A 22608-nucleotide genomic window follows, 5' to 3' on the forward strand; every position below is an offset into this window, starting at 1 on the left:
ACTAAGATCATGAACAGAATCAGCAATGCACCCACAACAATCCCCAGAATAGCTGCTTTAGAAATCGTTGATGTGTCCAAAATGAAGATAGTAAAGATATTGCAGCATTTGCTCCAATCCTTATAAAGATCTAGTTCGCGCCATTAAAGGTAGATTTTAACTTTACAGTTACACGTCAGTATATGCTTGCAGTACTTAGTTACAATATCACAATTAAAAGAATCTACAATGTAAATGTACTGGTAGTGTTATGTTTGTTAAAATATTTTAGTTCAGAAGACTCTCCACCATATTAATGGCGAGCAAATGGATAATTGAGACAATATAAAATAAATAAAAATGATAAGATACTAAAGATCCTAGTCTGAACAACTTTCTTTCTAATGCTTGCTACTTTGTAAAGTTGAATAATTTTCATTCACTACATAAGAAATGTATACTACTGTTAAGATTTCAATATTTCAACCATGCTTCTTGATGACAATTATTAATTTTTCGTAATCCTTAAAACTCAGATTCATTCTAAAATACCCTACTTGCAAAGAACATAGTAAAATATAAAGAGACATTACTAAATACTATTAAATTCAGAACTCAGTCTTTAGTAAATAATTATATTTACATAGTTCAGATGAGCACTAGAGAGAATAATTTTCATAAAGCAATAGCCTCTTATTCAAAATAAGCTAGAAGATGAGATTGCTGCCAGATGATAAACATGCTAACCTCGTCATCAATCTAATTGTATCGGGAGTCTTCGTAATTGAAATTACCATTCAAAAGTTTATGCGATTTGAGTCCAGATCGAAACTCCTTCATTCTTCTAGATTTATATCTTAAAAATTTAAGTTGGTTATGTATTAATTGAGTTATCAATAGTCGCACACCTTGTATTATACTTCAAGATAAAGCTATATATTTAGACATTTCATTAACAGTATGAACAAGGCATTGCATTTTAATCATAGCCATACCTTTTATTCTATTTATTTTGTTCCTCTTTTTTGCTCTTTGATGGAAAAATCTAGTGTTTCGATCTCCTTCTTGCAACCATGAGATTCTAGATCTTTTCTTCTAAAAAATTTCTTCTTTTAGCAACAATTCATCTAACTCCCGTTCCCTGGCCCTCAATTCACTTGTATCGCCATTCTGAGCTTGGTTATTGCGAATTTGAATAATTTGTTGATGAATCAACTTTATGTCTCTTGCCAAAGATCCAAATTTGTCATGGTTCCAAGCTTCCAAATTATTTGCGCATTTTTTTATATTTTGGATTGTTGACATGCCTCCTGATTTGTATCTACGCTGCTGGACTCTATTATTTCTCTGCAATCTGGTTCTCTTATCCACATGTTCTCAAACCTAAATCTGGATCATTTTTCTTATTATGTGAGGGCATACTTTGAGTATCTTGTAAACATGAGTGCTCTATGATCTGATCCATAGTAGTCCAGATGGATTAGAGAATGATTTGGGTATTCCTCCAACCAAACCCCATTAGCCCCTGCCCAATCCAGCCTTTCTTGTATACAACCATCAGTCGACTGTCTAAACCAAGTAAAACGATCACCTCTATATTCCAAAGGCTGTAGCTCGCATTCTTCCATCGAAATCCGGAAGGCTTCAATCTGTGAATCATTTTTTATATTTCCACCTACCTTATCTTCATGACTAAGTGTCTCATTGAAATCTCCCCTAACCAACCATGGCTCATTAGTTACGGTCTTAAGCTTTTTTAACAGCTCCCATGTAAAATGTCTATTAGCTGTTTTTGGTTCCCCGTAAAAACCAGTGAAGTGCCAAGGTCTTGGTTGTTTATCCCACCATAACAGACAACTAAAATGGTTAGCTGACGATGATAAAAGTGTAACCCCCACTGTATCCTTCCATATAATCATTAACCCCCTTCCAAGCCCAATTCCCGGAACTTCTAAACCTTGCTCAAAATCGGGGCTCTTACAAATGTTATTAACTTTTCCCATTGCTAGCCTTGTTTCCATTAGAAACATTAAGTCTGGCTTGTGATTTTTTGTGAGCAGCCTTGCATGTCGTATCGCTTCATCTTTATTTAAGCTTCAAGCATTCCAACTCACAATAGCCATACCTGAATTTAATATACCCTATATTAAAAGGTTAAAAGAGATATACTTCATTTCATAGATAATTTGCGGCAATTACGACTTATTCACCTCTTCCTCCATCATACCTACTTCTACCCACTGATTGCTCCTATAATATCCTCAGTATATTGTTAGTACGCATTCGCTGATTACGGCTGACGAGAAGATGTTCGACGTCATAGTGAGGTGACAAGGCAGACGTGAGCACATGATGACGGGAGAAGTAGTGGAACTAGTCAACAGAAGTAGATAACCATTGAAAGAGTCATGCACGGAGTTGTTGCCAAAGATAAGTCACAATTGCACGTGGAGCGATAATAGGACAATTAGTTGCGATTCAATCTGTATAAATAGGGCTTGTATTCAGGGTGTAGAGAGCAAGTAAAATCAGCCTAAACACATTGTAACATACTTTGAATTATAGTGAAGCATTCATGGCAGGGTCGTAACCCTCCCGCGGTTTTTTCCTCTTACGGGGTTTTCCGCGTAACCAATTCTTGTCTTTTTACTTTACTATTTCTAGCTCTATTTCTTTAGCATTTAACCCCGCAAAATCTAGCGCGAACAATTGGCGCCGTCTGTGGGAAACTTGCTAAAGAATCTGCAAGGAGACATATGACGATGGGTGATCAACAACAACATGGCTCCACGAGCCAGGAAGACAATCCCACAATACAGCAACTGTTGGAGACGATCCGGAAGATGCAGGATGACATGAGTTCTCAACAAGAGGCATGGAGAACCGAGAGAGAAACACTACAGAAGGAACTCACGACAGCTAGATCCAAGTCTAACCCCACGGAGAGAGGAGTGTTGGGCAGTGTGGCTAGACGCTTGAACATGGATGACGAGGAAGAGGAGCAATACGACGAGGAAATCGAAGTGGAAAACCCAGAACAAAGGGGTCCAGAGGATGACAACAATAACAATGGTGGAGGTCCGAATGGTGACAATGGTGGACCAGAGAAACAAGACAAAAATAGCAGACACGACAAGGGAAACAAAAAGAAGAAAAAGAAAGAAAGCAAATCCAGTAAGTCACGTAGTCATGACACGATGCGCAAGGAGTTACAGGCCCTCAAAGAGATGGTGCAACGTATCCCAGGGGTACCCAAACCCCTAGAAAAGGCTACACCCCTGAGTTATGCAGACTCGCCCTTCTCCGACAGCATAGCAATGGTCGAGACGCCGAAGCGATTTGCAGTCCCACCCATGAAAGCATATGACGGCACGACTGACCCACAGGAGCACGTGGCACAATACAAGCAGAGAATGTTCACCGTACCCATCACGAGGGATCTCAGGGTGCCATGCATGTGCAAAGGATTTGGCTCAACACTCACGGGACCGGCCTTGCAATGGTACGTGGGCCTACCTAACGGGAGCATTGGGACCTTTGCCGACTTAGTAGACGCCTTCAATCTCCAGTTTGCAAGTAGCAGAGTTTTTGAAAAGACCACGAGTGACTTGTACAAGATTACTCAGAGATACAGAGAACCACTCCGAGAGTACTTGACCAGATTTAATCGAGAAAAAGTTACCATCACCAATTGTGACATTCCAACAGCCATTGAAGCCTTCAGAAGGGGCTTAGAACGGGACTCCCCACTCTACGATGAGCTGACGAAATACCCTTGCAAGACTTTAGACGACGTTCAGGCTAAGGCAATGGCCCAAGTACGATTGGAGGAGGATAAACGGGATCATGATGACAAGTATTACCGTCCAAACAGGAAGATCTTGACAACCAAGACCAGGGACTACAGACCATACTCAAGGGATGCCAGAGACGTGAAGGAGGAGCCACGCGTCAACTCGACCCAGGAACAGACAGATTGGAGGAAGGATCCCAACCTTCCCCCAACTTATGACAGTTATGGATTCACGATCACACCAACGGAGATGATGAGGGAGTTTACCAAGATGGGAGATACGGTCAAGTGGCCGGTTAAGAGCAACAAACCAAAAGCTAACCCTGAGTCAAAGTTGTGGTGTGATTATCATGGCGACTATGGACACAAAGCTTCCGACTGTGTTGCGTTGCGACGTGAACTCCAATACCTGGTCCGCAAGGGATACTTGACAGAATTCATGGCCGGCAAGACGACGGGTGTCATACGCGACTCCCCACACAAGACCCCTTCAAAGCAGCTGCCACCACCACCATACCACAAGATCATAAACTTCATAGCTGGAGGTAGTGAGATTAGTGGAACTACATACTCACAGGCAAAACGTGTGGCTAGGGGAAAAGCTCCACAGATGATGGCGGTTGCTGAAAAGAATGACACGACGCCTGCACTTGTATTTGGCGACCCTGACAGACAACATGTAATGGAGCCTCAACATGACAGCCTGGTAATATCGCTACCCGTCGGTAACTGCTTCATCAAACGGATCATGGTGGACAACGGCAGTGCTGCCAACATAATGATGAAGGACACATTACGACAAATGGCCCTTGAAGACAGTGACATGATCAAGAAGCCAACCACTCTAGTGGGATTCAGTGGCGAGACGAAGAGAACCATTGGAGAAATCACACTGCCTACGTATGTCAAAGGCGTCAACATATTGACCAAGTTTCTGGTCATAGATTGCGACTCAACATACAACATAATCATGGGCAGGCCTTGGATTCATGACCTACAAGCCGTGCCCTCCACTTTCCATCAAGTCCTCAAATTTCCAACACCTTGGGGAGTCCAAGAAATACGAGGAGAACAAAGTGTGGCGAGAGAGTGTTACAAGACATGTATGAAACCTACAGTTCAGTGTGACAACATGAAAGACAACAGGGTGCCTATAAGCGGACCATAAAAACTAGCAGAAGTGGACTTGGCAGAAGGAGACAAGAAAGTTCTTGTGGGAGAAGACTTAACGCCCATCTTGGAGGCAAACCTAGTTGAATTCCTCACGACACGACAGGACGCCTTCGCATGGGATCACGAAGATATTACGGGAATTAGCCCAGACGTCATCACGCACAAGTTGAATGTGGATCCAGATTTTAAACCTATACAGCAGAAAAGGAGGAAGTTTGCAGCTGAAAGAAACAGGATTGTCAACGAGGAGGTGTCACGTCTATTGAAGGCAGGGATGATCAAAGAAGTCGAGTATCCAGAGTGGCTCGCCAACGTGGTCATAGTGCAAAAAAAGAACGGCAAGTGGAGGGTTTGTGTGGATTACACTGACCTAAACAAGGCATGTCCAAAAGACCCCTTCCCACTACCCCACATTGACACAATGGTAGACTCCACGGCTGGACATGAGCTGTTAACATTTTTGGACGCCTCAAGTGGATTCAACCAAATTCAGATGGAACCTAGTGATGCCGAGAAGACAGCCTTCATCACGGAGAGAGGCATATACTGCTACCTGGCCATGCCATTTGGCCTACGCAATGCAAGTGCCACTTTTCAAAGACTAGTCAACAAAATGTTCAAACAACAAATTGGACGCACTATGGAGGTGTACATCGACGACATGGTTGTCAAGTCAAGGCGAGCAGAAGATCATGTTAGGGACCTTAAAGAAGCATTCGACATACTCCGAGAATTCAACATGAAGCTAAACCCCAGCAAATGCAACTTTGCCGTCTCCTCTGGGAAATTCTTGGGACATATGGTGACAAGGAGAGGAATCGAAGCTAGCCCTGAACAAATAAAGGCAATATTTGATCTGACAAGTCCATCCAACATGAAGGAGGTCCAAAAGTTGACAGGAAGAGTGGCTGCCCTGAACAGATTCATCTCACGGTCATCTGACAGGTGCAGAATGTTTTACGACGTGTTGAGAAAGAATAAAGGTTTCGAATGGACCCCTGAGCATGAACAAGCACTCATGGCCTTGAAAAATTACCTCACCACACCTCCACTTCTCGCCAAACCCGTACCAGGAGAGGAACTCTACCTTTATCTTTCCGTAACGGAACATGCTGTCAGCAGTGTACTTGTGAAGCAGGTCGACAACACACAGTTTCCAGTATACTACGTCAGCAAGAGCCTGATTGACACGGAGACGAGGTACACGCCCCTGGAGAAGCTAGTCTTGGCCCTCGCCATGACATCGACCAAGCTAAGACACTACTTTGAGACACACAAAATCCGGGTGATGACTAACTTCCCCTTGAGGATGGTGTTGAGCAAACCGGACATGACAGGACGCATGGCAAAGTGGTCCATCCGCCTGAGCACTTACGATATCGTCTATGAACCCCGAACCGCTATAAAATCTCAAGCACTAGCCGATTTTGTGGCTGATTTCAGTCCGAGCCTCATGACACAAGCAGAGGTGGAATGTCAACAGTTGACGACAACACAGGATCAGGGGCCTTGGATCTTGCACACAGACGGGGCGTCCAACGTGAATGGCACCGGGTTAGGACTCGTCCTCAAATCGTCACAGGGGGACACCATGCCATATGTAATATGCTGTGACTTCAAAGCAACAAACAACGAGGCTGAGTACGAGGCACTAATTATGGGACTGATCATCGCAAGAGACTTAAAGGTTAAACACATCAATATCAATTGTGATTCTCTTCTAATTGTTAATCACGTCAATGGCTCTTACGAAGCTAAAGATACCAAAATGTCATTATACCTTAACACTGTGAAACGGCTACAACACTCGTTTGACACGTTCAACATTCAACAGGTGCCTAGAGAACTCAACACGCAAGCTGACGCCTTGGCAGGACTAGGTGCCGTCATGAAAGACAACAACATTCTCAACGTCCCGATCATTCACGTCCTGAAACCAGCCAATGTAAGGACAGAGGACCAGATGGCAGCCCACATAATGGACATAGAGGAGGCATGCTGTGACAAAGACAAATGGATCCAGACATATAAGGACTACCTCCAGCTAGGAGACCAACCCACTGATCGTAATGAAGCCAGAATGCTACGCATGAAGGCCTCAAGGTTCGTCATGATCGACGAAGTCCTATTCAAGAAATCAGCAACTGGGCTCCTGCAGAGATGTCTCACCAGCAGTGAAGCAGATTTAGTGTTACGAGATCTTCACGAAGGAGAATGCGGAAATCACACAGGGGGAAGGAGCTTGTCGCTCAAAGTGCTAAGAATGGGATACTATTGGCCAACTGTGAGACAAGACGCCATAGACTTTGTCAACAAATGTGATGCTTGTCAACGCCATGCACCTGTCATCCACCAGCCATCAGAGCACCTACACACATCAATACCCTCATGGCCTTTCATGAAATGGGGAATGGACATTGTCGGGAAGCTACCCACTGCGCCAGGTCAGAAGGTGTTTATGCTCGCCATGACAGACTATTTCTCCAAATGGATCAAGGCAGAAGCCTACCGACAAGTAACTTCAAAAGAGGTCATCTCTTTCATCAAGAAGAATATCTTGTGCAAGTTCGGAGTGCCCTCCGAAATCATATGTGACAATGGTTCTCAATTCATAAGCGATAAAACTAAAGCCTTTTGCAGGAAGTACAACATCAGCTTGATAAAGTCAACACCTAGGTATCCATGATAAGTGGATTTTATATCCACTTGGAAGCCTTCGTTTTGGCTTAAATCGATGGAATGGCCTCAAGCTTTTGATATTTTTGATATGTTTTAGTGTGGTGTTGTGTAGGTTTCTTGGAAGGAGAACGAAGAGGGGAATCATAGCTTTAATTGAAAAAAAACGGCGAAGCAATCGGATGCACGAGGAGAAAGTTATGGACGTGACAAGGTTGGGTGTCAGGGCTGCTGATTTGGCGCGCCCGCCCCAATTTTGGCGCGGCCGCCCCGGTGGCGCGGGGGCCCCAACTCTGGCGCGGCCGCCCCACGACCTGAGCGGGAATTTTGGCCCGTTTTGCCCGTTTTTGATCCATTTGAAGGCCCGTTAGCTGGGAAACTTAAAGGAAGGCTTGGGGGACTTAAAACACAACCTAGAAACATTCTAAGGAGCACGTGACGGCTACGGAGAAGATCAAGATCAATTTCATACTTTCACTTTTGTAATTCTTCGAAGTAGGCGTAACTTTGGATGCTCATTTCGGATTTGTTTCTTAACTCTTGTTCTAGTACTTTGATATTGTTTTTCCTAATCAGTACCATGTTTACATTCGAACCCATGATGATGAGAAGTTCGATTATGAACTAATCATTGTCATGGGATTTTAGCGGATTTATCGATGAATTTCAGTAGTTAATTTGCCTTGTTCATATGTGATGGTTTGATTTCCTCGTATTGGTTGTGCTTTCGTCTTGGATGCGTAGCTAACATCTAAGATTGCTTGTTAATCTTTATTGAAGCGACAGTGGATATATTGATTTAGAACTTGCCATGCGAGCATAGGTTTCGTGTTCGATAACATGACTTGTGATGTGATTTTACCCATCTTGCATCGCCCTATGTAATCTTGATAGATAACTTGCTCTTCAACCGTTATGTTTTCAAATTCTATAGACATATAGGGTCTAAGCATAATTGGTGTCTGTTTACCTTCTATCTTAATTGTGGATGTGTAGCAGTATGGTGCACGTATAACGACAGTTAGCGTGTATCAGTTTCGTGTTATCTGATTAGTTATCAACCATTACAATCGAATAAAGGTAGAACTCTGATTGAAGTTGTTAATGAAGCTAGAATCCCATGTTTTATTCTCATTAATAAATCGTTATTCTATTAGTTCATAATTCTTAGTTTCATAATTCGAATAGGATTAGTTAAGTATAAAACCAAAACTCAATTTGATTACTTGTCCAAGCATTGAATAATAATCATACATTGGTGCATAAGTGCATATTTCCGAATACACCAGTCTCTGTGGGAACGAACTTGAATTATATTCTATATTACTTGTGACCACGTACGCTTGCGTGATTTTGTGCGAACAAGTTTTTGGCGCCGCTGCCGGGGACTCGGTGTTATATTTTAGTTTATGTGCTTGTCATTAGTGGTCGTTAAAGTTCAGTGACTTGGATTCTTTTCTCACCTTAGTTCGTTGTGTGTGTTTCAGGTACTTGAGGGACGTGTATGCGAACACGTTCTCAGGCTCGTAAGGAAGCATTAATTAAGGAAGAAACGATAGAGATTGATACGATTGATGATCAACCACCAGCAGTTAATGATACTAAGGCTCTTAAGGCTTTCTCTGAGCCGAAAATCAATGACATTCAGTCGAGCATTGTCAGGCCAGCGATTCAGGCCAACACTTTCGAAATCAAACCTAGCACTATTCAGATGGTACAGAACTCAGTACAGTTTGGGGGTTCTCCGACAGAGGATCCTAATATGCATATTCGAGACTTCATTGAGATCTGCGACACTTTCAAGTTCAATGGTGTTACGGAAGATGCCATTAAATTGAGGTTGTTCCCGTTTTCTCTGAGGGATAAAGCTAAGGGATGGTTACATTCTCTTCCTGCAGGATCTATTACGACATGGGAGGATCTGGCTCAGAAATTTCTTTCTAAGTTCTTCCCTATGGCTAAAACAGCTGCACTAAGGAATGCTATCACTCAATTCTCTCAGCTATCTGGTGAAACTCTTTGTGAAGCATGGGAACGCTACAAAGAGATGCTTCGGAAGTGCCCACATCATGGGATGCCTGATTGGATGGTTATCAATTGCTTCTATAATGGCTTGGGTCCTCAATCGAGACCAATGCTCGATGCAGCATCAGGTGGAGCTCTATTGACTAAGAGCTATGAGGAGGCTTATGAGTTGATCGAGATGATGGCTGCAAATGAATATCAGAATCCTACTCAGCGTCTTCATCAGGGCAAGGCAGCAGGGATTCTGGATGTTGATGCTACTACAGCCTTGACTGCGCAAATCAAGGCTCTTACTATGAAGATGGATTCTTTGGTAAACTTGGGAATTCAGCAGCCACCTTCAGTTTGTGAGCTTTGTGCGGGTACACATGCCACTGATCAGTGTGCCATATCTAGCGAGTCAGCTCAGTTTGTGAGCAATTTTCAGCGATCTCAGCAGCCAGCTCCGGCTACTTATCACCCGAATAATCGAAATCATCCGAATTTCAGCTGGAGCAATAATCAGAACTTCATGCCACAACAGCAACAGCAGTTTCAGCAGCAAGGAGCTAGACCTTTCAACCCTTCTGGTTTTCAACAACAGTTTGCACCGAAGCAGCAATTCCATCCACCTGGATTCCAGCAACAAAATCATGGGGTGGCTGGACAGTCTTCCAACGAAAGATCTGAATGGGAAGAGATGAAATTAATGATTAAAAGCCAAGCGGTGTCAATCAAAACGTTGGAAAATCAGATTGGGCAGATTGCTAACGCGTTGATAAACAGACCACAAGGAACGCTTCCTAGTGATACCGAGGCCAATCCGGGTAAGAAAGAGATGAAGGAACAGGTACAGGCTGTCACCTTAAGGTCCGGAAAGGTTACGAAGGAAAAAGAATCAGCAACAGAGCAAAACAAGGAAGAGAGTGATCAACAGGTTGAAACACCCGTGCTCTCATCTAAGTCAGATAGTGGAAAAACTGTTGTTGAGGCTGACAAGAATAAAATCAACGAGGAAGCAAGCGAGGATTCAGCCGAGAGATCTGGCCCGAAGGCTGATATTGGGGTCAAGCAAGTATATCCACCTCCACCTTTTCCGAAGAGACTTCAGAAGCATAAGCTCGATAAGCAATTCGCTAAATTTCTAGAAGTTTTCAAGAAACTACAAATCAACATACCTTTCGCGGAGGCTCTAGAACAAATGCCGAGTTATGCTAAGTTCATGAAAGGTATTCTATCTCGGAAACTCAAACTTGAGGACTTGGAGACTGTGGCTTTGACCGAGGAGTGTAGTGCTGTGTTGCAACAGAAATTGCCCCCGAAGCTGAAAGATCCGGGAAGTTTCACAATCCCGTGTACTATTGGTCAATTGTCGTTCGACAAGTGTTTGTGTGATTTGGGAGCTAGCATAAATCTGATGCCCTTGTCTATTTTCTTGCAACTTGGTCTTCCGGAGCTGAAACCTACTAATATGTCTTTGCAACTGGCTGATCGTTCGATTACATACCCAAGGGGGATAGTTGAAGATGTGTTGGTAAAGGTAGATAAACTAATCTTCCCAGCTGATTTTGTCATTCTAGATTTTGAGGAAGATAAGAAGATCCCCATCATCTTGGGGAGACCGTTCCTTGCGACAGGGCGGACTTTGATTGATGTTCAAAAGGGTGAACTCACAATGAGAGTTCAAGATCAGATGGTCACTTTCAACGTGTTCAATGCCATAAAACTTCCATCAGATGAGGAGGATTGCTTTAAAGTGGATATGCTCGAAGCTGCAGCTCATTCGGAAATCAATAACAGGCTGAAAACGGACATCTTGGAAAGGGTTCTATCGGGTGACTCAGAATTCGGAGATGAGGAGGAAGAAGAACACCTTCAATATTTGAATGCTTCTCCTTGGAGAAGAAGGATGGAACCTCCAATTGAATCTCTTGGGTTATCGGAATTGAAGGACTCTCATGAAAAGCTGAAACCATCTATTGTCGAAGCTCCTAAACTCGAGCTTAAGCAACTTCCCGAACACCTAAGGTATGCGTTTCTTGGCGAAGCTTCTACATTACCTGTAATTATTGCATCTAACCTTTCAGGTATCGAGGAAGAAAAGCTTTTGAGAATTCTTAGGGAGTTCAAATCAGCCATTGGATGGACTATTGCAGATATTAAAGGAATTAGCCCTTCTTATTGTCAACATAAAATTCTGATCGAGGAGGGTAGTAAACCCACTGTTGAGCATCAAAGAAGACTCAATCCAATCATGAAAGAAGTGGTAAAGAAGGAGATTCTTAAGTGGCTTGATGCCGGCATTATTTATCCAATCTCGGATAGTTCTTGGGTGAGCCCTGTTCAATGTGTGCCTAAGAAAGGAGGCATGACCGTGGTAGCTAATGAGAAGAATGAGCTCATTCCGACGCGAACAGTCACAGGTTGGAGAATATGCATGGATTATCGGAAGCTCAATAAAGCCACCAGAAAAGATCACTTTCCGTTGCCTTTCATTGATCAGATGCTTGATAGGTTAGCCGGTCACGAGTACTATTGTCTTCTTGATGGGTATTCAGGGTACAATCAGATTTGTATCGCACCAGAGGATCAGGAGAAGACCACTTTCACTTGCCCTTTTGGCACATTTGCTTTCCGTCGTCTTTCTTTTGGACTTTGTGGTGCACCAGCAACTTTTCAGAGATGCATGATGGCTATTTTCTCCGAGATGATTGGTACCAATGTTGAGGTGTTCATGGATGACTTTTCTGTGTTCGGTACTTCTTATGATGAATGTTTGAGCAACTTGACGATGGTGCTAAAAAGATGTGTGGAAACTAATCTCGTTCTTAATTGGGAAAAATGCCACTTCATGGTTCAAGAAGGCATAATCCTTGGGCATAAAGTTTCGAACAGGGGTCTCGAGGTAGATAAAGCTAAGGTGGAGACAATTGAAAATCTTCCTCCACCAATCTCCGCAAAGGGGATTCGGAGTTTTCTTGGTCACGCGGGCTTCTATCGACGGTTCATCAAGGATTTCTCTAAAATCACCAAACCCTTGTGCAACTTGTTAGAGAAGGATGTGCCTTTCAAATTTGATGGAGAGTGCTTGGCTGCGTTCGAAACTCTCAAGAAGAAATTAACCACAGCACCTGTTATTACTGCACCTGATTGGAATGAGCCTTTTGAGATGATGTGTGATGCTAGTGACTATGCGGTGGGAGCTGTGCTTGGTCAGAGAAAGAATAACATCTTTCATGTGATTTACTATGCTAGTAAGACTCTCAATGGGGCTCAGCTAAATTACACTACCACCGAAAAGGAGCTGCTGGCTATTGTTTATGGATTCGAGAAATTCAGGTCTTATTTGCTTGGGACGAAGGTGTTGGTTTACACTGATCATGCTGCCATTCGGTATTTAGTGTCGAAGAAAGATTCGAAGCCTCGCTTGATTCGTTGGGTTCTTTTACTTCAGGAATTCGAGTTGGAGATCAAGGATAGAAAGGGCACTGAAAATCAGGTGGCTGATCATCTCTCTCGGTTGGAAGATGAAGCACGAGCATCCAAAGACACCACGTTAATTAATGAGTCGTTTCCTGATGAACAATTATTTGGGGTCCAAGAAGAAGAGCCATGGTTTGCGGATATAGTGAATTATCTGGTGAGTAATGTCATTCCTCCCGATTTGTCGTATGCTCAAAGGAAAAAGTTTCTTCATGAGGCGAAGTGGTATCGTTGGGATGAGCCATTCTTGTTTCGACAAGGTTCAGATCAGATTATCAGAAGGTGCATTCCATACAGTGAGATTGAAGGAATTTTGCAAGCTTACCACGACTCTACTTATGGGGGACACTATGGAGGACAGAAGACAGCTGCTCGTATTCTGCAGGCGGGGTTCTTTTGGCCTACTCTCTTTAAGGACGCTCATCAGTTTGTGTTGAAGTGTGATCGTTGCCAAAGGGTTGGTAATATCTCTAGAAGGGACGAAATGCCTCTCAATGTACTCCTTGAGGTTGAAATCTTTGATGTGTGGGGTATTGACTTCATGGGACCCTTTATCTCATCTTGCAATAATCTCTACATTCTTCTTGCTGTGGATTACGTGTCTAAATGGGTTGAAGTCAAGGCTTTACCAACCAACACAGCTGCGGTAGTCATCAGTTTTCTTCAGAAGAGCATATTCACTCGCTTTGGTACTCCCCGAGTTATAATCAGTGATGAAGGCTCACACTTTTGCAATCGAAAGTTCACAACACTTATGGAACGGTTTGGTATCAATCATAGAGTTGCCACTGCTTATCATCCTCAAACAAATGGGCAAGCTGAGGTATCTAATCGGGAAATCAAGCGAATCCTAGAGAAAGTTGTGAGTCCTTCAAGGAAAGATTGGGCGTTGAAGCTTGATGAGGCCGTCTGGGCCTATAGAACAGCTTATAAGACTCCATTGGGGATGTCTCCTTTTCAGTTGGTTTATGGAAAAGCATGTCATTTGCCTGCAGAGTTAGAGCATAAAGCATATTGGGCTTTGAAGAAATTAAACTTTGATATGACAGCTGCTGGTGAGAAGAGAATGCTTCAGATTAATGAACTCGACGAGTTTAGGCTTCAGGCGTATGAGAACAACAAGCTTTACAAGGAAAAAGTCAAGAGATGGCATGATAGAAAGTTGGTGCAAAAGGAGTTTTTCATTGGCCAACAAGTGTTGCTTTTTAATTCTCGTCTCAGACTATTTCCTGGGAAGTTGAAATCTAGATGGTCGGGTCCTTTCACAGTAAAGAAGGTGTTTTCACATGGTGCTATAGAAATTTATGAAACAACACCGGAGGAATCATTTAAAGTGAATGGACAAAGAGTGAAGCCATATTTCGGAGGACCGGTGAATCGCGAGTCGGTAAGCACCATCCTCTCTATTGTCTAATTCTTGGAGTTTCACGTCAAGCTAAGGACGTTAAACAAGCGCTTCGTGGGAGGCAACCCACGCTTTTTTCAAGCAATTCTTGTTTTTCTTATGTTCGAAAAAAAAAAAAAAAAAAAAAAAAAATTCGAAAACCCACTGCCACGCCGGGGCCCCCGCGCCACGGCCGGCGCTCCCGCGCGAGCGGGGCGGCCGCGCCGGGACGGGGCGCCCGCGCGCACAAGGCAGTAGCGTACTGACTCTCCGCGGCCCCCGCGCCACGGCTGGCACGCCCGCGCGAGCGGGGCAGCCGCGCCAGGCCGGGGCGCCCGCGCGAGAGAGGCAGTAGATTTTTAAAAAAAAAAAATTTTTTCGTTTTTTTTTTTTTGGTTGCTTGTTTGTGTTCCCTTCAAAAACCCAGCTCCTTCCTTTAATTCCCAGCCCTTCTAAACTCCTTCCTAGCCCTAATTAAACCCCCAAAAATCCCCCAAACACAAACCCACTTCATCTTCTACAAACCCCAACTATACATACATATACATACAACTATACACACACCCATCTCCACCAAATCTCATCTCTTACCACTAAATCTCTACACTACAACCTATCATCACATACATCCTCAAATCCATGGCACCTAAAAGAGCTAGGAGATCCGGGGGTAGTAGTTTGCAAGCACAATCAACGGGTTCTTCGGTTAACAAGTTTACAAGCCCGGAAGCGCAAGAAGAGTTTATTCGGCTTATGGGTAAGTCCATTACTAAAGAAAGGGGTTTCTTGCCTTCATCGGGGGATGGTGGGTTGATGTTGATGATTCAAGCTCGGGGGTGGGAGTTGTTGTGTAAGGCACCGGAAGCGGTACCATTGAGCATTGTCCGAGAATTTTATGCTAATGCTCGAATGGATAAGAATGGGATGTCAATTGTGCGGGGTTTGACCGTGGATTATACTTTGGAAGCCATCCAAAAGCTAATTGGGGGTCAAGAGATGCAAGAAACGGAGGTGGATTGGGTGCGCAAAGATAAGAGGACCGTGGACTTGGATAAGATTGTTAATGAATTGTGTGTTCCGGGTACGGTGTGGAAGCGCAATCCACTCACTAATGTGCACGTCTCGTTTCCTACATCTGCTATGAACAGGTATGCTCGAGCTTGGAACCTGTTTATTTGTTCTAGTATCATGCCCTCGGGCCACCCACACGACGTCACTGTTGACCGTGCTATATTGTTGTACGGCATATTGAGTGGAGAGTATGTGGATGTTGCTTATGTTATCCATCAGAACATTATGAGATTTCTGAGGAGTCGTACTGGTGTGGCCATTCCTCATGCCACAATAGTGACTAGGTTGTGTGTGGCGGTGGGTGTGAGTTGGTCGGCTGAGGAGCAGTTGCAGATGCCGAGTGCTCCCATTGATCATGCTATTATTGAGCGATTACCCGAGTGGGATGGTGGCATACCCCACCCTATGGGGATGGGTTATAGAGATTCCAGGGGGGGACGTGCCAGGGCACCACCTCCAGCGTCGCCGGATAGAGCCCATGCTACACCAGATCGAGCTAGAGCTGGGCCGTCTCAGATAGTAGAGCACTCGGGTATTGGAGGCCGTGGGTTCAGTGATTCTCAGTACAGGAGGCTCACTAGGCGGATGGATATGATGCATGATATGCATAGTCGGTTTGCTAGGGATTTGACACAGGCGTTGGGGACTGCTTTTCGTGCTACGGGCGTAGACGTGGAGTGGCCTGTGTTCGGTGCTGATATGGTTTATCCTCCAGCTGACTCTTCACCTGATGAGGGTGAGGAGAGTGATGGTTCGGGCTCCTTCTAGGTACATTCGATCCTTTTTATCACCTTCAATGAGGACATTGAATATTTTAAGTTTGGGGGTGGTAATCTAAGGACTAGTAGTGATGTGTGTGTTCATATAGGTTGCATGTTGCATATAGTTTAGCATATTCTTTCATATTGTTACATATTAGTTAGTTTTGTTTATATATATATGCTTGTGTTAGTAGGTGTTAGTAGTTCATATAGTTGCATGTGCATGAATCTTGAAGTTGTTTCCCAAGTTGATGTCCTATGATGAGTTATGTGCATAATTTCTTGGCTAGTAGTCTTGCTCATTTGTGATGCCTTGTTATTTGGAAATTGCTTGTGTGAAAATTGTAATTACACTTATGCTCTAGAGATAAGACTTAGACTAACTTGTTTCTTGAGTCCTTGCGTTGAGTCGGGCGTAGAGTTTGGAGTATTCCCTTTTTGAATTTAGAGTTTGTAAATCTTAAGTTTGGGGGAGTTAAGGGATGAATATGCCTTTCTAAAAAAAAGAGAAAAAAAAAAAGAAAAAAAAAAGAAAGAAAAAAAATTTATTTATCAGTACTCCTTTGAGATCAATGGGTAGAATGCAATGTCATGTGAAAGGGACGATCCATGTACTTGTGCTGGTATTAAGTGCAAATGTATTAGAATAAACAAATTCTTGGTGACTTTTCACAACCCTTGATTACTGGAGAATTACTTGATAAACAAAAAAAAAAAAGAGAGAGAATAAGCGAAGTCGAATGGCGGTCGTGACTCACTTACACTGAGAAGCGTCCCAACCTTAGACTTAGTAGAAAAAAAAAAGAAAAAAAAAATAGAAAAATAGGAGAGGCATAGAATTCTTTTGGTGACCCTAAATTGTAGTTGACTCTTTAGTAAAGAAGTGTTTAAACCTTATTCTGATTAACGGCTCATATCGAGGACTCTGTTGAAGTTTGATAGTCTTTGTTTTGTTTCACTAGAGAGCATGCGAGCACACACGACGCACTTCACACTTGTAGTGGAAGAGTACATAGCTAATATGTGAGAGAGATGGATGCCGAGAATGTTGCATATTCTGAGGACGCTATGTTAACACGGATTACACTTCATGATTTGATTAGATGTAGGCATTTAGTTGCATTCATGCATTGCATTAGTAGTATTTGTGTGTGTCTATGCTTGAGGACAGGCATCGGTTTAAGTTTGGGGGTGTGATAAGTGGATTTTATATCCACTTGGAAGCCTTCGTTTTGGCTTAAATCGATGGAATGGCCTCAAGCTTTTGATATTTTTGATATGTTTTAGTGTGGTGTTGTGTAGGTTTCTTGGAAGGAGAACGAAGAGGGGAATCATAGCTTTAATTGAAAAAAAACGGCGAAGCAATCGGATGCACGAGGAGAAAGTTATGGACGTGACAAGGTTGGGTGTCAGGGCTGCTGATTTGGCGCGCCCGCCCCAATTTTGGCGCGGCCGCCCCGGTGGCGCGGGGGCCCCAACTCTGGCGCGGCCGCCCCACGACCTGAGCGGGAATTTTGGCCCGTTTTGCCCGTTTTTGATCCGTTTGAAGGCCCGTTAGCTGGGAAACTTAAAGGAAGGCTTGGGGGACTTAAAACACAACCTAGAAACATTCTAAGGAGCACGTGACGGCTACGGAGAAGATCAAGATCAATTTCATACTTTCACTTTTGTAATTCTTCGAAGTAGGCGTAACTTTGGATGCTCGTTTCGGATTTGTTTCTTAACTCTTGTTCTAGTACTTTGATATTGTTTTTCCTAATCAGTACCATGTTTACATTCGAACCCATGATGATGAGAAGTTCGATTATGAACTAATCATTGTCATGGGATTTTAGCGGATTTATCGATGAATTTCAGTAGTTAATTTGCCTTGTTCATATGTGATGGTTTGATTTCCTCGTATTGGTTGTGCTTATTCGTCTTGGATGCGTAGCTAACATCTAAGATTGCTTGTTAATCTTTATTGAAGCGACAGTGGATATATTGATTTAGAACTTGCCATGCGAGCATAGGTTTCGTGTTCGATAACATGACTTGTGATGTGATTTTACCCATCTTGCATCGCCCTATGTAATCTTGATAGATAACTTGCTCTTCAACCGTTATGTTTTCAAATTCTATAGACATATAGGGTCTAAGCATAATTGGTGTCTGTTTACCTTCTATCTTAATTGTGGATGTGTAGCAGTATGGTGCACGTATAACGACAGTTAGCGTGTATCAGTTTCGTGTTATCTGATTAGTTATCAACCATTACAATCGAATAAAGGTAGAACTCTGATTGAAGTTGTTAATGAAGCTAGAATCCCATGTTTTATTCTCATTAATAAATCGTTATTCTATTAGTTCATAATTCTTAGTTTCATAATTCGAATAGGATTAGTTAAGTATAAAACCAAAACTCAATTTGATTACTTGTCCAAGCATTGAATAATAATCATACATTGGTGCATAAGTGCATATTTCTGAATACACCAGTCTCTGTGGGAACGAACTTGAATTATATTCTATATTACTTGTGACCACGTACGCTTGCGTGATTTTGTGCGAACAATCCACAGGCCAATGGGCAAGCTGAGTCAAGTAACAAAATCATCATCAATAATTTGAAGAAAAGGCTGACATCCCACAAAGGACGATGGGCCGAAGAACTACCCTGGGTCTTATGGTCTGACAGGACGACACCCAAAGCCTCTACCGGACAGACGCCCTTCAGCTTGGTGTATGGAGCTGAAGCCGTCCTACCCACAGAAGTCGCACTGCCAACGGCAAGGTATGGATTGTTGACTCAAGAGACTAACTCAACAGAGCTGGCACACGACTTGGACACCGTAGATGAAGTCAGAGAAGTAGCCAAGATACGGCTAGCCACTTACCAACAGCAAGTCGCTAGGAGCTACAATAAACATGTTCACATCCGTGCGTTCAAGATAGGTGACATGGTTCTGAGGAAGACCTTCCAGAATACAACGGACCCAGCTGCGGGAAAGTTTGCAGATACCTGGGAAGGACCATATCTAGTTGATGCAATTGCTGGACAAGGGGCTTACCGCCTATCAACATTGGAGGGAGAACAGGTCCCCAGGAGTTGGAATGCACTACACCTAAAAGCTTATCACATGTAGTTTCAAATTTTCTTGTTTTCTTTTTAATGATTTTCGAATAAGTCGCTAGGACATCACGTCGTCTAACGTGAACTCATAGCCTCAGGATCCTTTGTTTGACATGATGTAATTTGAATTTGCCAATCAATAAAATACATGTGAGGTTGCATTCCACAATCAACATCTTGCACAACGATCACATACACACCACTCGCAGACGCAAATAGCAAACACTAAATGAACTACGAAAAATAACAACAAGGCCAAATGCCACTCACCTCTCAACTACATTGCACCATTTCCTCGGTTTTCAAAATACATCAAAATTTGCCCATTGCTTGTTCCAAAAATTCAAACTTATTTTCTGATTGAGTCTTTTAAAAATTGCTTTCACCTCATTTAATGTTGATTTTACGTAACGTTTGATTTCACCTCTTAGTTATAACTCAGAACAGGACCACGAATAGCTTCGAGGCCACCACGAATCCGTCTTCAGAATCAAATATGATCACAAAAAAAAAAGCGACATAACGAGATCATGACATTAAAAAGCTTCAAAAAGAAATAACACTCGACAAGTGCATGCACCTACGACAGTAAAGTCACACGAGAACAAACACAACATCAAATATCAAACTACTCAAGAAGTGGGTGTAGGAGGAATAAGGCAAACAGACTAACATTGATACCGACAAAATAAATAAGTTGTTCTGATCCCACAAATTAACATCAATAAGCTGTCCAAACCACATTAAAACCATCAAAAGAAACTACGAGGTTTGATACCAAAATAATAAGCATAAATGTGTTTCGAAAGCAGGGGTTACGAACTTCATGAATCCTGACCATCGTCCTCCTTGTGGTCACCTTCATTCCCAGACATCTTCTCCTCAGATGCCTTCTCCGCGATAGCATCACGTCCAGGCATACCATCCCCAAGTACATCATCAGCGGCAAGCTCCACTTCCTCGTCGCCTCCTGGGACATGAAGGGGGAAGGCATCATCTGGATAAGCTTCGTTGTAAATCCTCACAGTCTCGTTCATGTCCCAGGAGAGGTGCTCGCCCTTAAAATATTCCATCATAGTTTCAACTCTCGCGCGCATCGCATGCTGCGTGATAAGTTTCTGGGCCTCCTCATGCATCTTTTCTTCTGTAACCTTCACTTTCACAGTAAAGTCATCAAGGTCCTGCTGCACATCCCTAGCAACCTTCAGGTTCTCAGAAGCTGCCGCCTGACTAGCATGCAACTTGGTCACTACTTCCTTGTACTTTTCCTCCATTGAACGACTTTCATACAAGGAGGCTTCTTGAGCCATGAGAGAGGCCTGCAGAGCCTGTACATACAGAATGCCCATCTCAAAGATTCTTACAACAATGATGGAGCAATAGGAACACAAAAACCAACATCAAAAGAAAAATTCAACAAGAGGAGACTTACATGAAAAGAATAACCAGTGGCCTCTGCCAACAGCATTTTGGGACTCTTACCATTTGACGACTCAATGTACTGTGGCAACAATAGGTCCCCTAAATAGTGTGCAAATTCTGCAGGACTGGCGTGCGCATTATAACCAAAGAATATCAAAGGAGTCGTAGAACTTGATTTACCACCTGCCTCAGATGGGCTGGGCTTCACCCTTTTAGCCTCAGGACTAGCAACGGGGCTGGCCAGCAGTGGGGTCTTGGAAGATCCCGTCCCAACAGACTTTTCGTCGCGTGCTCTCTTAGCAAACATCTCTTTGGTGGACATTTCTGGCGGCTTGATAGCAGGTGTCTTGTACTCTGTAAACATGGAAAATGAGAGCAATAAGAAGCACACCACAAGCACAAAGATGAAACACCAACTTAATAGTTTTACGGAATACAGAATACCTTTCGCAAAAATCCGACCAGAACTCATCTCAAGCCCTTTTTCAGTTTTAGGGCTCTCGTGGGAATCAGAAGACAGAGTTTCAGGGGTGGATGATGCCCGGCTGATAGCAACGTTGACCTTGCTACGGGTCCTGTTAGCAACTGTCTTCACAGGAGGGATCTCAGACGTCTCACCTTCTTCCTTGAACTTACCCTTCTTGATCCACTCCGCAACATCAACTGGGCTGGCATTACGCACAGGACGACCCAAACAATTGGGCCAAATCCTATCCTCAATAGACAGAGAGACAATCTTATCAACAACACCCTTGGAGGCCTCATTGTCGGGATCAGGGGCAAAGAGTGGCTCTGAGAACATGCAAAACAAAGTCGTATACACAAGAATGAAGACAAGAAAAATTCGACATGACACAATTAACTATGAGCACCAGAGGAGAGGATACTTTAAGGGAGTTAGAAGCGTACCCACAGAGTCCCCTTTGGGATCCCATCGCTCGGGAAGGAAAGCACCAGCCTCACCAAGCGAGGACTTGTCAGCAAAAAAGTAATCCTTGCTCCATTGCCTGTCATTTGCACCCTCAACGTTGAGAATCAGTGACCTCTTTGTGGTGAATCCGAAGAAACAGCCATAAAATTTCTTGAGCGAGTAACAACGCTTGATCACATCAACAGTTATCCCCAACTTGTGTTTGGCCTCCATGACTTCCAGGCAGGCCAAGATCCTCCAGGAAAAGGGCATCAACTGCGCCGGAGAAATCTGCATGTCCACAAGCAAATCTTGCACCAACTTGGAAAATGGAAACTTCATCCCAATGTCGAAAGGGTAAAAGTAAAAAGATACCCATCCCTTCCTAAACCAATCAGCGCGTTCAGCAGATGACGGAAGTACAGCCTTGACACCACCGGCAAAGGCGCGTTTGGCTTCTTCGAATCTTTCGGGCTTCATAGTGCAGATCTTGCTGTCTTTGGCATTGAAGAGGTTCGTGGCAACCCACAGAGAATCGACCCTAGGAGAAGGATCCGCCATAGCTTTCTGTGGGGTATTACTTTGGGTGGATTTTTTAGCCATGGATGAGGGGAAATTGGAATTAGCTACGGAGAAATTGAAGGGTTAGACGAAAGGTGTTTAGATAGGTATGCAGCAGAAGGAGTGTTGGAATGAATAAAAGAGCCTAGGGATAAGAAGTGATAGAGGATGACTACAAGGGGAAACGTGCGCGGGAGAATCGAAGCGCCACAATTTGACAGAGAAATGTTGATTTTATTCAATAAAAGAATTATTAAACAAAATCAGGGGCTAATTGTT

The 22608-nt window shown here is 43.4% G+C and overlaps 1 non-coding gene and 1 pseudogene across 1 annotated transcript; one reads left to right on the plus strand and one right to left on the minus strand.

Annotated features, from left to right (window-relative positions):
* Positions 1-9383: 9383 nt before the first annotated feature.
* Positions 9384-14522, plus strand: LOC135152245 (uncharacterized; annotated as a pseudogene).
* On the minus strand, positions 9591-9697 carry LOC135152466 (small nucleolar RNA R71). The gene has a single exon (XR_010291644.1). It is a non-coding gene; the product is annotated as a small nucleolar RNA R71 (small nucleolar RNA).
* Positions 14523-22608: the final 8086 nt, after the last annotated feature.

Source organism: Daucus carota, chromosome 4 (genome assembly GCF_001625215.2).
Source record: "Daucus carota subsp. sativus chromosome 4, DH1 v3.0, whole genome shotgun sequence".
NCBI classification, from domain to species: domain Eukaryota; kingdom Viridiplantae; phylum Streptophyta; class Magnoliopsida; order Apiales; family Apiaceae; genus Daucus; species Daucus carota.